This window comes from Bison bison, unplaced genomic scaffold (assembly GCF_000754665.1).
Source record: "Bison bison bison isolate TAMUID 2011002044 unplaced genomic scaffold, Bison_UMD1.0 scf7180017864274, whole genome shotgun sequence".
Classification (NCBI taxonomy): Eukaryota; Metazoa; Chordata; class Mammalia; order Artiodactyla; family Bovidae; genus Bison; species Bison bison.
Window position 1 is genome coordinate 4,357,160 of NW_011494846.1, and position 17,366 is coordinate 4,374,525.

Here is a 17,366-nt window from a genome sequence, read left to right on the forward strand (position 1 = left end):
AAACTATTTAACCAGAGCTAATCTTCTAGGGTCTTATCAAAGACTAACTGATCTTGGGAGAGGAAAATACTTACCTAGCTGGCTCGAGCCTTCCATGTGAGAGAAGAGAAATACCCAATTCCAGAGCCCACTCCAGTCATCCTGCCCTACTTGAAGAGTAGGCGGGAAACTGAGAATTATGTGTGACGTTCACAGTCCAGAGGCATAGGTGCACTAAAAGACCAAGTCCCAGGACTTCCCTGGCAGTCCAATGGTTAAGACTCTGTGTTTCCACTGCACTGGGTGTGGGTTCGATACCTGGTCAGGGAACTAAGATCCCACACGCATGGTGTGGCCAGAAAAAATTTTTTAAAAGAAAAGAAAAAAGACTGATTCCTAATCATAGGATGATAAAAATAAAATAATGCTCCCCTTTCTGTCACCCCTTATCACCACATCACTGAAGAACTGTTTATAGGAGCTGTTTCTTTTTTAAAACTCAGCACACCACATCCAGCACTGAATGAAAGATTACAAGGCAGACTAAAAGGCAAAAAACACAGAAGAGATGGAGCAAGCATGAGATTAGGCTGAGATATCACAGAGATGTTAAAATTATCAGGCCAGGAATTTTAAATAACTATGATTAATATGCTAAGGGGTCTAATAGAAAAAATAGACATCGAGCAAGAATAGGCAGGGTAGGGATTTCCCTCACAGTTCAGTGGTTAAGACTCCGTGCGCCCCATGCATGGGGCCTGGGTTTGGTCCCTGGTGGGGGAACTAGATCCCACATGCTGAATGCTACAGTGAAGATCCTGCATGCCACAGTGAAAATCAAAGGTCTTGAGTGCCGCACCTAAGACCCAGTACAACCAAATAAACAATAAAAATTAAAAAAAAATCAATAACAAAGATATTAAAACCTTTTAATTTTTTTCTTCTTTTTCTCCAGGGACAAGGTACGTTTTCAGTTCCTTGGCGCTTCCCCACTCCTCCTACTGATGCTTCATGGACTTACCTCCCAAATAAACTAGAGTCTCCGGGTCTGCAAAGAAAGAACTCAAGTAGGGCTAGCTTCATGTGTGTGTGACCTGTGAAAGACCTTGTGTCTAACTGATTTAACTCCACTGTTGCCATCTTGAAATTATTAATAATTCATAAACAAGGAGCCCCAAGTTTTTATTTCACACTGGGTCCTGCAAATTACATAGTCAGTCTTGAACACAGCTTAAGACAGTGGTCTAGCATTCCATTTAGGATTGGGGTCCTTAATAACTGTGTTATTCCTGGGCTCTGAAATTATGATTCATCATTCTATTACAAAGGCGTGATTGAGAACTTAAGAGAACAACTGAGTTTCACTCTTGTGTCAGGAGTCACATTTTGTGCTATAAGACTTTCATTGGTGATCACATAGCTTGGGTTGGGATTATTCCTTTAAGGTCAAAAGAAAGCTTATTATATTTGTAATGTTTCGTCACTGATGCTCCATTGGCCCGGTGCTCATTATTGCAATTACACAAACTTTTGTTTTCCTGCAGAAAAATTTACAAAGATTTCCACGTCTTTGGGCCCTTCCAATCAATTTCTGAATGTGTGGTGGCATTTCCCATGGAAATAGTCAGTGGCTCAGATTCCTCTGTTTCTCATCCTGTTTGTATTAATATAGACTTTCAATCCATAAAAATCTGTTCTCATGGGGAAGTAATTAAAAGAAACATGGGAGATTGTTTATGTGGCGCTGGACCTGCTCTGAATGATGAAATACATTGATTAAAATTCAAGACTTCGGCCAAAAGAGGGAACTCTTCTCATTTGTTGGCCAGACCAAAGCACTTCACACTTCAAGCGGGCTGTGTTTCAAATGGCTGGGCAATCCTCTCCCTCAGAGTCATCACACCTCTTCAAGAAAGCTTTCTACTTTCCAGATTTAACATCATCAGATACATACCTTCCTCTTCCCTCTCATCCCACAATAATCAAATAAGATAGTTTCAGCCTTTTCAACTAAAAACAGTCTCCCAACAGAAGGTCTAAACATTAAAGAATTATTGAGTGTAAGTGGAAAGCAGAATACAAATGCTCTAAACTTCAAGTGGAAAAAACAGATTTGTGCATGGAGGGAAAGGTAGACCAGATGAACTTCTGCTAATTTCAGAGCTAATAAGCTGGTCAGGGAAACTACACAGGGCAACAGCCAAAAGGCCTTTGGGGAAGTAAAGGGTTTGGGAAAATCTGCTAGAAAACGACGTGCTGATGTAGCCACATGGAAATGGTTGATGGGCATCTGCAGTAGACGAAGATTTACCCTTAGCCTCAACCTTGTTTTCTTTCCTTCTTGGCTTTGCTCATGGTGGCTCTTCTACCAGCCCCCTTCAGCTAGTCACTCCCCCTCATCCCTCTAAGCCTTTCTCTTGATGTAATTTCCTCCCGGAAGCCTTCCCTGCCCTCTCCTGCTGCCCGGTCCTGGGTTGGGCCACAGTGATTCAGCACTGCTCTACAGTGCTCCCCAAACTCACTGTGCGTGGATCTTTGCTCAAACAGGCTGTCTACTGCGACTCCCCCCACTGCACTGTAAGCTCCTTGGGAGCAGGCATGATGCCTTATTTATCTTTAACTTTTGCACACAGTTGCAGCTTCTTATTAAACCTTGGTGGGATGACCATGTGATTGGCTTCACTGCCTGATCTCCTTCCCAAGAACTGTGACCACCATGACCACCAGAGCCTTCCCAAGGACGAGGATTTAAAGCAAGAGGCACTGACTACACAAGAGCTTAAAAAGTGAACTCTTCCTGGTGAATGAAAACGGCAGCTGGTCAAAGCTCAAATGTGATCTGAAGGGGAACATCTGCTATCAGACCACACCCGTGGACTTGGCTAGTTCTTCCTTATTTGAGGGTGTGTCGCTTCCTTTTGTCAGATGTCACACTCGCCCCATGAGGAGGAGCTGTTTGTTTCTATTTTTAATGTTTTGTTTATAATTCTAATTTTAACGAAGTAGGTGCCTGGAAGGTCCCTGAGCCTCCTATTGGGTGCAGGGCTTGCGTTACAGATACAATGGTCTCTGGGTACAATGGGCGTAAATGAATACAGGGTCTGAAGGTAAATAGGACACAGCCACTCAGTTCATCACTCTCTACGCTTTCCTGACAAATGCAAAAGTGGACAGATTCTGGGAGCTGGCAGAGCCACGGGCTTTCCGTTAGAACGGATTCAAGGAATTCCCTGGTCCGGGGGTTAGGGCTCTGTGCTTTCACTGCCGGGGGCCCAGGCTCAGTCCCTGGTTGGGAACTCAGATCCTGCTAAGTCATGTGTTTCAGTCTAAAACAAACAAACAAACTAGATTCAGTTCTGGTTTTCTCAGCTTTTAGGCAAGTCACTTCAGTTCAGTCCACTTCAGTCACTCAGTTGTGTCTGATTCTTTGCAACCCATGGACCGCAGCACACCAGGCCTCCCTGTCCATCACCAACTCCCGGAGCTCACTCAAACTCATGTCCATCGAGTCAGTGATGCCATCCAACCGTCTCATCCTCTGTCGTCCCCTTCTCCTGCCTTCAATCTTTTCCAGCATCAGGGTCTTTTCCAATGAGTCAGTTCTTCATATCAGGTGGCCAAAGTATTGGAGTTTCAGCTTCAGCATCAGTCCTTCCAATGAATATTCAGGACTGATTTCCTTTAGGATGGACTGGTTGGATCTCCTTGCAGTCCAAAGGACTCTCAAGAGTCTTCTCTAACACCACAGTTCAAAAGTATCAATTCTTTGGTGCTTGGATTTCTTTATAGTCCAACTCTCACATCCATACATGACCACTGGAAAAACCGCAGCTTTGACTAGACGGACCCTTGTTTGCAATCTTCCATTGATAACTTTAAATGGCATAATTTCTATACAAAATACTTGAAAGGAGATAATCAATCAATGTTTCTTCCTTTGTCTCTGCACCTGTTTGCCTCAAGGTCACTCACTCAGCAGCCTCTCTATGGTAACTGCCCTTTGAAGACTTGTCTCAATTATCAGAGGCTTAAGAATCACCTTGCTGAAAGGCAGTTCCCGGGCTCCACCTCCAAGGACCATGGAACAGTGGGCCCAAGTGACATTTTAAACAGCTCTCTCAGGTGATTCCGAGTCAGGTGGCTAGCTGTCCACACTTCAGGAAGCCCAGTTTGAAAACTTCAAAGTCTTTCTTTGTCTTAGCAATAAGACGACTTCCCTTTTCATCGGCAACAGCCTGAAGAAAAATCCCTTTATACCAAAGTATTTAATTAGATGCTCTGCCCTGTTGAGGAAGTGCTGAGGTTAAAAAAAAAAAAAGACAGTAAGCTGAGGAGGTGTGGAAGTGGTGGAAGAGGGTGGGGAAAGCTGGTGGTTTTCTTTGGCTTACAGAACGCTGTCCACACTCCTTGGATTTAGCAGATGGCTTCTGCTGGACCTGGAGACACAAGAGGTGAGACTGATGGGAGAGCTTCCAGCTTACATCACCAAGACTTAGCCTGTGTGCTAAGTCGCTTCAGTTGTGTCTGACTCTTTGTGACCGCCATGGACTGTAGCCTGCCAGGCTCCTCTGTCCATGGAATTTTTCAGGCAAGAATACTTAAGTGGGTTGCCATACCCTTCTCCAGGGGATCTTCCAGACCCTGGGATCGAACCCATGTCTCTTATGTCTCCTGCATCGCCACCTGGAGCTTAAAAGTACGACTTCATTTTCTTCCTTTACGAGCTATAAAATTCCCTCTCCAGCACATCCATTCAGATGTAAACATCAGTACTCATACACAGCCCTAAGCCAAATAGAAGAGGCTTTGCTATCACCAGTGGTTTAGGGTTGCCCAGTCCCTGTGGCTTCATTAGAATGGGAAAAGGAGGCGTGAGTAGACATCTGCTCAGCCTGGCCCTTGCAAAATCCCCTCTGAGACTTAGAAAATCCACGGGGTCTTGGGCTGCCTCATCTCGCCAGGTCCTCAGGCCATTTTGCAAAGAACACCTGGCAGGGGTTCCCCTATAGGCTGATCACTATCTAGGTGCCGCCTCTTGCTGGAATTTCTCTCTCGATTCTTATTTCCCACCCTCCCTCCTCTTTCTGAACACCATGGGCATCTGAAGTTCACTGCTCTTTGGGGAAGTGCAGTATGCTGCTTTCAGGGTTCTCCCATCCCATGCAGCTTCTTCACCTGTGTTCTCCAACAAGTCTCCACTACAGAAGCCAGGTGGTTCTCTCAGCTCTGCGTCTATTCAGTCAACATTTTATTTTTCAGTTGTGGCAAAATACTCATGATACCAAATTTACTATCTGAAGCATCTTTAAGTGTACAGTTCAGAAGTGGCAAGTATATTCATTGTTGTGCAGTCCATCTCCAGAACTCTTTGCATCTTACGAAACTGAGACTTTACACCCATTAAACAACTCCCTGTTCCCCTCTTCTCCCAGTCCCTGAGTACTCACTTTCTATATTCTGTCTCTAGGGATCTGACTGAGACATACAGTATTTGTTCTTCTGTGACTGGCTCATTTCACTCGGCATAATATTCTCCAGGTTTGCTCACGCTGCCACATGTGTCAGAATTTCCTTCCTTGTTAAGGCAGAATCATATTTCATTGTATGTAGAGACCATGTTTTGTTGATCCATTCATCTGTCAGTGGACACTTAAGTTGCTTCCACCTTTGGGCTATTGTGAATAATGCTGCTATGAACATGGTGGACAAATCTCTCTTCAGATCCTGCTTGCAATTCTTTCGGGGCCCTTGCCAGAAGTGGAATTGCTGGTGGCTCAGATGGTAAAGAATCTGCCTGCAGTACAGGTGACATAGGTTCAATCCCTGGGTCAGGAAGATCCCCTGGAGAAGGGAATGGCTACCCACTCCAGTATTTTTGCCTGGGAAATCCCAGGGACAGAGGAGACTGACTGGCTATAGTCTAGGGGGTTGCAAAGAGTCAGACACAACTGAACGACTTACACTTCAACTTTTTTCACATTTCACAGTAACTCTATGTTTAATTTTGTTAGAAACTACAATATTGTCTTCCACAGTGGCTGCACCATTGTACACTCTAACCAGTGGTGCACAAGGGTTCCAATTTCTCCCCACTCCAACAACACTTGCTTTTTTCTGATTTTTTAATAGTAGCCATCCTAATGGGTACATTGTGATTTTCACTGGCATTTTCCTAATGGTTAGCAATGCTGATGAGCTTCTTTTCATGTGCTTGCTGGTCATTTGTGCATCTTCTTTGGAGAAATTCAACAAACGTTTCTTTGTCATCTGCAAGTTGCCTATCTAACGGCTATTTCCCCTTGTCCTCTGGCTGACCTCTGATTTCACTTCTCCCTGATGAGGTTCGGGGATAAGTCCTGATTCATCTAAGTCAGTGGTTCTCTATCCTGGCTAACCCACGGTGTTACCTGAATGCTGCCCTGGAAACCTCTGGATTTATGATTGTTAGTGGTGTGTCCAAGGCCAAAATTTCTATGTAGAAAAGAGGTAGAAATTGCTTGAATTATTCTATGCATGAAAGAGAACACTCCAGTCCAAGGAAGGAAAAGAAAACAAACAAAAAGTTACTTGAATGCTTACAAAGTGATTAATAATACCATAAGAAGAGTGTGAGCTAATAATTGGCCATCTGAATTTGCCACTGTGGCCATGTTTATCTATGATGATAGAAGAAAGGAGCGGAGCCATGGTTTTGAACAGACTTGAACCCTGGACTCTCATGATGAAAGTCTGCTACTCTACTGTCCAAGGGTTTTAAGTTTCATTCAGATCACAGGAGAAACAGAAAACTGGAAACCTTGGACAAGCTGGGGTATCAAGAGCTAGACCAATGCTTCCCTGGTGACCCAGTGGTTAAGAGTCCACCTTGCAATGCAGGGGACATCCGTTCGATCCCTGGTCCGGGAAGATCCCGCATGCCATGGAGCAACTCAGCCTGTGAGCCACAACGAGTGCGCGCATGTGCCGCAACTACTGAAGCCCTTGAGCTGTGTTCCACAAGAGAAGCCGCCATCGCCTGCCACAACTAGAGAAGGCAGCAATGAAGATCTGGTGCAACCAGAAAGTAAATAAATAAAGAGCCAGACCAGAACTGAAAGCCTCCTGAACTTAATCCTGCATCTGCCTCAGACCTTCCCTGTGGTTCCCAGCCAAGTCCTGAAATCTGGGTCAGTTACAGAGTATAGATGCAACACTAGAAAAGAAAGAAGTTGAGTTCACAGACCATTCTGAGTCCAAACCACGTAAGTCTTTAGAGATTAAATTTAACACCTTGATGTGATACCTGAGCCCAAACGAGTAACTTAGTTAAACTAATGGCCAGCCAGGTAGTACCGATCAGATTACCTGAGGCTCAGGTATATAGCAGAAGTAACCTTCTTTAGCTTCTTCTTTCCTGGATCTGGGTGTTATCAGATCAGGCATCATTTCTGCTACGGTTCCTTCAGTTGTACCTGGAGAGGGCCTTCCGGGTATGCACTGGCTATCACCACTTAGTGAGTCCCAGAGGCATGGCTGGATGGCTGGATGAGGGGTACACAGGATAGTCTGTGGCTGGTTGTAGTTCTCTACCTATTTCCAATTAGTCTATGCTCCTTATGGACAAATCCCAATGCATACCAAAATGCTTAAAGATGACACAGGGTCAGCTGCTAGTTGACAGCCCTGTGTGACAAGAACCAGCCATAGGAAGGTCTGATTCAATATAAAATAGTAAGAAGAGTATGTATGTCTCTAGGAAAGCCATTAAAATAGAAAACACAAAAAATCTACTTACCATCAACATTTCAGAATTTGCTTTCTGATTTACTCTTACAGATAGTATCAAACTTTGAAATGAACATGGATGAGTACAAAGTTTATCCACACTGCTGTGTGTGCTCAGTCATGTCTGATTCTTTGGGACCCCCATGGATTGTTGCCCGCCAGGATCTTCTGTCCTTGGGATCTCCCAGGCAAGAAAACTAGAGTGGGTTGCCATTTCCTACTCCAGGGGATCTTCCCAACCCAGGAATTGAACCCACATCTCTTGTATTGGCAGAGGATTCCTTATCACAAGCACCACCTTGGAAGCCCATCCAAAGAGCTACCTGTCAATGATTCACACCTGGCCTTGGAAATGGCTTGTTCGGCTTTGTGGTCTCCACAATGAGGACACAGGCCTGAAACTCCTCAAAAAAAGTGATTTGTGTAGGATGCATCTCAGTTTCAGAATGAATGGGAACAATTCCGAGGGACAAATTGTGAGAAGTAGAAAAGTCCATGAGGTGTTCATCCAATTGGATCAGCATGAATGTAGGTCCTGATACCATTTATCCTATGGAAGAAGCATGGTACTACTCAAAACTGCACCATGAAGTCTGTAAAGAATCTTGAAAATTAGGGAATTTTAAATCTTACAACTCTAAATGAAGAGAAATCATACCCGTGTATAAAATCAGTTCAGAATCACTGCAGGAATTTTGTGGATACAATAAGGCAAATGGAGAAAACAGAACACTCGAGAAAGGTGAAAAGACAGCAACACTCAGAGATAACTGCCTGGGCTCTTGATCAGGGAGGCTGATTCTCCCAGTCAAAGTGTAAATGTTGAGACTTCCCTGGTGGTCCAGTGGTAGGGACTCCAGGCTTCCACTGCAGGGGGCGTGGGTTCAATCCCTGGTCAGGGCACTAAGATCCCGCAAGCAGTGCCCAAGCAACAGCAGGAGCAAAGCAGAGTACAAGTGGAAGTGTAAATGCCACCCTGGACAGAGAGCTACCTTGTCTGGAGACAAAAGGTTGAATGTGGGGCTGGAACTGGCTTGCGGGTGAGACACCTGATGTCTAGAGGGAGCCTTCAATGACTGGATAACGTGCAGAGAAGTTTCACTGCTGGGCTGTTCCTGGAAAGGTGAGGAGACTTCAACAAAGGGGGCCAGCGGCTTTCATGGCACTTCTGGGCAAGCACTGGAAGGCATCGGTACGAGCTGCTCTTTCCCACAAGCCCACCTCAGGGCGCAGATATATTGAGATAGAATTAAGTCAAAGCTGATCTGAGTGAGCCCAGGTTGGTCATTCTTCCCTAAACCTGCAAGAGACACTGGCTCATTGGAGCTCGTTACCCTCCTTCACCCTCTCTCCCCTACAAAAAAAAAAAAAAAAAAGCCACACACAAAGACTGAGAGAAGGAGAATTATCACCAGAAAAGCACCCAAATGTAGGAACTTGGAGTGACAGAAGACGGGGAGAGGATGAAAATTGAAGGTAAGAATTAAAAAATGAAGACCCAGAAACAAAAATTACCAAAGAAAAGGGCAGAATGGAAGCATGGGGAGAAAGGAAAAATGTGAAAATTCAGGCTGCCAAAACAGTATTTCTAGCAGCAGACCTGGGGTCGGGTAAGTTTGGAAAACACGGTACTCTGTATCTAACCATTCCATTTATTTTGCAATTTATAATGCAAAATAGCTTATTGATGGCTTTGAGATCAATTGCAATAAAGAAACCCATTTAACTCATAAATTTAATTAAATACAGAACCTCTTTTTCCACAATACCACCTAGTAACATCCTGTAGGGTTAGAATTATACATTACATGTTTATCACATGCTTATACACATTACAGTAAGATAAGTAAATACCATGGTTATAAGAAAAGTGTCTACTTATAGGAAAAAGCAGGATAACAATGGGAAAACTAAACTTGGTTAGGAGTCAGCAGAGCTGACATCAGCTGCTGACTCTCCGATTCTGCATATCTACGTAGAAAATACACCGTGTGCAGTTTATGTTGCTGAAAATCCAAAATCAGAGAGAATTCCAACGGCGGCAAGGTTTAGAATTCTGGGTTTTCTCCTAAGAAGATTAATCGCTTGTCCAAGTTACTTAACCTCTTCAGGCTTCAATTTACTTATTTAGAAAGTGAGGGACTTACACGTCAAGATTTCTGTTATCCTGTGTGTGTGGCTGTGTGTGTGGGGGGGTGTGTGGGTGTGTGTGAGTGCGCCAGCTCAGTGGTGTCTGACTCTTTGCAACCCCAAGGACTGTAGCCTGCCAAGCTCCTCTGTCCATGGGGTTTCCCAGGCCAGAATACTGAGGCGGGTGCTCGCTCTGGCAGCACATACACTAAAACTGGAACAATACAAAGAAGATTAGCATGGCCCCTGACCAAGGATGACATGCAAATTCCTGAAGCATTCCATATCTTTTTTAAAAATAATAATACTGGAGTGGGTGGCCACTGCCTACTCCAGGTGATCTTTCCGACCCAGGGATTAAACCTGTATCTTTTGCATCTTCTGCACTGGTAGGTGGATTCTTTACAATGGCATCACCTGGGAAGCCCTTTCTATGATCCTACCAAACTTGAAAACCTTTTGTATCACAGGAGCTCTGATAATCCAAAAAAAATCCTTTCAATGGGTAGCAGGTGATTCTCCTCCCACTCCTCAAAAAAAAATTAGACAGCGTAAGGACTTCCCTGGTGGTACAGGGGTTAAGAGTCTGCACTTCAAAATGAAGTGGTTGGGGAACTAGGATCCCACATGCCACGTGGTGTGGCCAAACAAACAAGAGAGTCCAACAACATATTAGTAGTTTGACATCTCACTCAAAACTCAAAGGAGCCAATCATTTTCTTCTATTGTGGATCTCTGAGTATAGACTGAAAGCCAGCTTTGTGCTGCCTTGACATAAGGTGTAAAGCAAAGTCCTTATAATATGAATACATGATGTCTTCTAGGAGTCTGACCTTGGACACTCTTGAGGCTCCTTTAGATCGTAAGATGAAGCATCTTACGGACATACATAACATCTCACAGAAAAACCCGAATCAGCCTTTTGGCCAACCCAATATTTCCTAGGCTATGATGAGGACAAGATGAGTCTGTGTAAGAACTGAAGGCTGGTACCCAGTGTAAAGTCTCTTCATCCAATGAGAAGCCATTCATTCTTGGTACCATTTCCACTTGCTACTCTCTTATCCTCTGCCTCTGTCCCAGTAATGGTCCAAAAATACTCAACCTCATACACTCCCTGGTCTCTAACAGCATTAGGTTAGACAGAAAGTGTCACCGTGGGTCACAGCTAGGGATGGAGGCAAGGATGCCTACAGCAGCTGAGTGAGAGCAAAGCTGGGGCCCAGATGTCGTACCTGGGTTGGTACCACGGTGCTGAGGGTAAGAGCCAAGTAGGCTCTTGGAGGCTGCCCTTGGAGCCTAGATGGGAGCCAGTAGTGAGGCCTATGCCCTGGATGGCAGACCCCAGGCACCAGACAGGAAGACCTTGAACTGGAAGCCTCTCATACTGCTCCTGGGGGGCCAGGGGCCAACTTCAGAGTGTGTCCACAGGACAGCTGCAGGCAGGAGCCCTTCTCCCCACGAGGGAGACGGTAATTAGTTGACTTGGCTGGGAGAGAGAGCATGGAACCCAAGCAAAGGTCACATCCTGACGGGAAGCCTTTCATTGATGGTGTGCACACGAAGACATGGTGCTAGGCAGTATTCATAAATTATTTGGCATGTTTCATAACAAAGACAAGATCTTATTGACACACGCTCTGGCACCCCCTGCTGCTGCTGCTGCTAAGTCACTTCAGTCGTGTCTGACTCTGTGCGACCCCATAGATGACAGCCCATGAGGCTCCCCCATCCCTGGGATTCTCCAGGCAAGAACACTGGAGTGGCTTGCCATTTCCTTCTCCAATACATGAAAGGGAAAAGTGAAAGTGAAGTCGCTCAGTCGTGTCTGACCCTCAGCCACCCCATCGACTGCAGCCTTCCAGGCTCCTCCGTCCATGGGATTTTCCAGCCAAGAGTACTGGAATGGGGTGCCAGGCACCCCTGGCCCCCTAAAATACTTTCAAACTCAGTTGTGAAATATCCCATCAAATCAACCCTCAATAACTGGAGAAACTTTTCTCATATTCTGACCAAGTGCTGGGTGCCTGGAGCCAAAACTCTTCTAATGTTTCACGTTCCTCCATCATGGTTCTTTGAAAGCAGTCCCTGTTTCTGGCCTCTTTTGACATACAGTTTACAATTCATGAAAAATAGCTGCAGGTGAAAAGCTGCAGTGTCTTTCTCTTGAATATTTTGCCTCTGACCGTTACTGCACAGGAGGGATGTCCCCTGAGTGGCTGAAGCTGGGGGAGGGGAGGACTTGAGTAATCAGTGCCAAGAGCCCAGCAAGATCCTGATTTAGCAACAAAGCAAGTGCCAAGCATCGAGAGGTGTCAAGACCACAGGAAACAGGAGGAGTCTTCCAGCAGCAAGCGTCTCTGTATCAGGGAAGTACGTGTTATGTCCACGTGACTCCTCCTCCCATAAAATCTGTCACCGCCGCAATGATGGGAAAGGACTAAATGTGGGAGAGGATTATAAAATGTTTCACTGTGGGGAGGATTTCATTGTAAAAACAAATGAGCTTTGTCCAAAGAGGGCACTTTTGACCTTTTTAGAATACACTTACTACTGTGGTGTTTAGCTAAATGTAAAAATATCAAAAAATACCCCGAGATGCTCAAAAACTCAGCTGAGCATCACTGTCCATCAGCTGTCATCCTGCTGACAGGCTACAGTGACAGAAAAATAGATCCTAACGTCGGGACCACAAAGAATCAATACTTAAAGACAAATGTTTACTTTTAGTTTTTTAGTTTGTTTTGGATGAAGTGTCCAGCATTGATGACATCAATCAGTCTGGAATTCTAGGGTGATGTCATCTCTTCCAATATCTGTTCTGTTCTGGCTACTGGGCCCTTCTCCCCCACCGCCCTATCCCCCAAGCATGTGCTTTCCAGAGCACTCACCATCCTATGCCGTATTCTTCTGATTAGCTTGTCCATCTCCACACCCGACCCCCAACCATCCGCGCCTGGGAACCTTCACATCCTCACAGCTTTGCACCTTGCTCAACACAAAATGAGCACACAGGAAATAGTCAGTGATAAAATGCTTGCCAAAAAAAAAAAAAATTTCAAAGAAATTTAAAAGGTTTTTAAAATTCCTGTTCCAGTATGATTGAGTAAGCTCCAACTGGCCCATCTTTCTACAGAAAACAACCATAAACTCTGAATGTACACACATCAAGAAATTTCTTGGGCCACTAGGTTTCACTGGTGAACTCTATCAAACATTTAAGAAGAAATGTCAACACTGTCATACAAGTTCTTTCAGGAAATAAAGCTGGAAGGAACATTTCCCAACTCATTTTATGAGGCCAGCACCACCCTAACAGTAAAACCTGACAAAGACATAACTCTCCCCTCTTCCCCAAAACCCTTATGAATTAATAGATTTTGTCTATAATCAGAATGCATTTGAATATCCTGTGTTCAACTTGTACAGATAGTGCTGCTAGCAAATTTAACAAATTCATATAATGTATTTCGTACTGACTGGTCAGAGAAGAAAAGTTACTAATTTTGAGATTTACATTTTAGTGTCCACCAGAGGGGACTGGTATAATTTTGTGGAAATTAACTCCAAAATGTAATGGAATTGGCCTTCCTGTATCATCACTTTTACTCCGTCCAGATTTATCCATCAGCGGTTTGAAAATGGAAATAGATTACACAGCACAGGGAACCATACTCAATATTTGATAATAACCTATAAGGGAAAAGAATCTAAAAAAGATGTGTGTATAACTGAATCACTTTGGTGTATATCTGAAACAAAAACAATAGTGTAAACCAACTCTGGTGGTGGTTTAGTCACTAAGTCGTGTCTGATTCTTGTGACCCCATGGACTGTAGCCCGGCAGGCTCCTGTGTCCACAGGATTCTCCATGCAAGAATACTGGATTGGGTTGCCATTTCCTTCTCCAGGGGATCTTCCTGACCCAGGAATTGAACCCTGGTCTCCTGCATTGCAGGTAGATTCTTTACGACTGAGCCAAGAGGGAAGCCCATGAAACGAACTACACTTCAATTAAAAAAATAAAAAAAGGCAACCCTGCCACCTCTAACTGGATCTAAAAGAATCTAACTGGATCTCCTTGTCCCTTTTGAGAAAAGCTGTTCATCTGAAGCCAAGTCACAGGCTAGCTTCCTGATCTAATTGAATATATTTGGCGGGACATTGATGGACAGGTTGCTCTTCCTATTGGTGGGCTGCTGCTGCTGCTGCTGCTGCTGCTAAGTCGCTTCAGTCGTGTCCTACTCTGTGCCACCCCATAGATGGCAGCCCTCCCCGTCCCTGGAATTCTCCAGGCAAGAACACTGGAGTGGGTTGCCATTTCCTTCTCCAATGCATGAAACTGAAAAGTGAAGTCGCTCAGTCATGTCCGACTCTTAGCAACCCCATGGACTGCAGCCCACCAGGCTCCTTGGTCCATGGGATTTTCCAGGCAAGAGTACTGGAGTGGGGTGCCATTGCCTTCTCCCTATTGGTGGGCACTCCTATCCAATTAGGAAACATGGTGGCTGAGGGCTAGCTCCTCAGCAGGGCCTGTGGGGGAGGGGAGTAGGTTTTCCTTAGAAGGGGCGGTGGGCGAGATAGACAACCATGATGGCTCAGCACAGTCACTGTGGTGAGTCCTGGCAGCCTCCCTCTCATATTTCCTACATATTCTTCAAGAAAACACTTCGTCTCCTTATCAATCATAGTACATCACCAGGGTGGTGATGGTTTAGTCACTAAGTTGTGTCCGACTCTTTGCGACCCCATGGACTGTAGCCTGCCAGGCTCCTCTGTCCATGGAATTCTCTAGGCAAGAATACTGGATTGGGTTGCCATTCCTTTCTCCAGTGGATCTTTCCAACCCAGGGATTGAACCTGGGTCTCCTGCATTGTAGGCTCCTTTACTGACTGAGCTACCAGGGAAGCCCCAGAAGCCCTGGCTGCTGCTGCTGCTAAGTCGCTTCAGTCGTGTCCGACTCTGTGCGACCCCATAGAGGCAGCCCACCAGGCTCCCCCATCCCTGGGATTCTCCAGGCAAGAACACTGAAGTGGGTTGCCATTTCCTTCTCCAATGCATGAAAGTGAAAAGTGAAAGTGAAGTCGCTCGTTCGTGTCCGACTCTTAGCGACCCTATGGACTGCAGCCCTCCAGGGGATTCTCCAGGCAAGAGTACTGGAGTGGGTGCCATTGCCTTCTCCAATGCATGAAAGTGAAAAGTGAAAGTGAAGTCGCTCAGTCGTGTCCGACTCTTAGCGACCCCAGGGACTGCAGCCCTGCATGGGATTTTCCAGGCAAGAGTACTGGAGTGGGGTGCCATTGCCTTCTCCGAGAAGCCCTGGAGTGGGTCGCTAGCCACCAGCCTACATCTCGTCTCTCCGTAGTGGTGGAGGATGGTTAAATTGCCATCATCAGTGGGTCTTCCCCATTTTTCTGAGGTATATGGAATACTTCCTCAAAAGGCACACAATTCACTTTCAGTGAGGTCTTCACCCGACTCACCAGGGAAGGTCTGGATGAGGCACAAACAAGTTGTGATGCTTTGTGTCCGGGATCCAGAGAGAGTGTGTCTAAGTAGAGGGAAGAGGTATGACTCTGAACCACAGTCCTTAGGAAACGCCAAGGAAGAAGACTGTGAAAATCAAGTCCAGAGGGCAGAACAAGGCCAAAACCAGGGACAAACCAAGGCCAAACCAAGGCCCAAAACCAGAGACAGTCCAAGCCTCAGGAATTGGGCAAAACAAGAACAAACGGAGGGTGACGTGAGCGTGGCTGACGGGGCCTCTGCTTGCTTTTATGGACACACCAGGTGGCGAGCCATGGTGGCTAGTGCTGGCATAAAGGCACCTGATTGAGGGGGATTTTCAGGAAAAGCCCATTCCTTTTCCTTCTCCAGTTATTTGTGGTTGAGTTCTTTTGTCTCTGACCTCTGGAGAGTCATTCCAACTCTCCTCCATCACCTGGGAACCTCTTATTTTATTGTTTTTTTAAAAAATTTTATTGATTTTTATTGCAGTGTAGTTGCTCTACAAGGCTGTGTTAGTCTCTGCTGTACAGCAAAGGGGATCAGCTACTGTTCCATGTATCCCCCTCTTTGTATTTCCTTCTCATTTAGGTCACCAGGGAGCACTGAGGAGAGCTCTCTGTGCTACATAGCAGGTTCTCATTAGTTATCTACTTTATACACGGTGTCAATAGTGTATACAGTCAATCCAATCCCCCAGTTCATCCCACCCTCTCCTTTCCCCCTTGGTAGCCATACATTTGTTCTCTATGCCTGTGTCTCTATTTTTGCTTTGCAGGTAAGATCATCTGTACCATTTCTCTCGATTCCACGTATATGCGTTAATATCCAGTGTCGGTTTTTCTCTTTGTGACTTCTCTCTGTATGACAGACTCTAGGTCCATCCAGGTTGCTGCAAAAGACACAGTTTTGAGGGACCTCTTTCTTTGTGCTGCGATGCTTTCCTTTGGCCCACCTCAGACTCTCCAGTTCCTCTAACAATCTGGTGGTGTTCAGCAGGGTGCGGCTTGAGTGCTTTAAGCAGCTTGCTTTAAAGAGCACGGCCCAGAAGGTGAACTTAGCATCTCCGTTACAGGTTACTGAACCTATCCCCTCAGCATGTGCATGCCTGTGGATCAGAAACAGCAAAACTGGTGTCTTTGGAAACCCTGCTGTCTATCCGCAGCCTGATCATCTACCAAGTAAAGGTAGCCGTTAACTAGATCACTTGTGATCACCTCTCTGAATCGCTCCCACGTCATCTTGGGAGCTCACACACCATTCTTCCAGCTAGGTAATCCACATGGTAATAAGAGATCTCTCCATACATGCTGCTTATATTCCACACCTGGCCTGAAAAGACACACTCAGCTCTAGAGGCAAACATGATACCACTGATGATTTCAAATAAGAGAAGGTCTCTTGATTGGCTCAATGGACCCCAAAGCCTTAAAATGTCATTGTTCCCAAGGAAAACATTTGACCAAGTAAGAACACAAATGACCAAGTAAGAACCTGTATCTCCATCTAAGACAACTTTTCTTGTTATACAACTCAGAATTCCTATGATGTCACTGACCTGAGGGTGATTTCTAAGGATAGGGTGTCGGTGGGGAAGGTGGGGGCTCTATTTGGGATGATGCATTTACATGATCCCTATTTGGGATGATGCATTTACAAATGGTGGTTGGTCCATGATGCCTGAAATCGTATCAGAGCTACATGATGGGAGCATTGAAGCAAAATGGGCTTCTGTAGACTGGTACGGGAGCCTAGCTCTCTCTTTTAGCTTCAAAGAACAAACTACAATCTTTTTCATAATTTGGGGGCTGTGTCTAGAATGTACATTATATCTATGAAAATGCTTTGTAAATTAGAATCCTATTGTTGATAAAGCATCAGCTATTACCTAAAGCAAACCCTCACCTTTCAAAACCACTATTTCTTCCCTGAGGAAAAAGTTTTGCTACTGCTTCTGAAGTGCTGGCTATTTGGTATTTTTCCAACA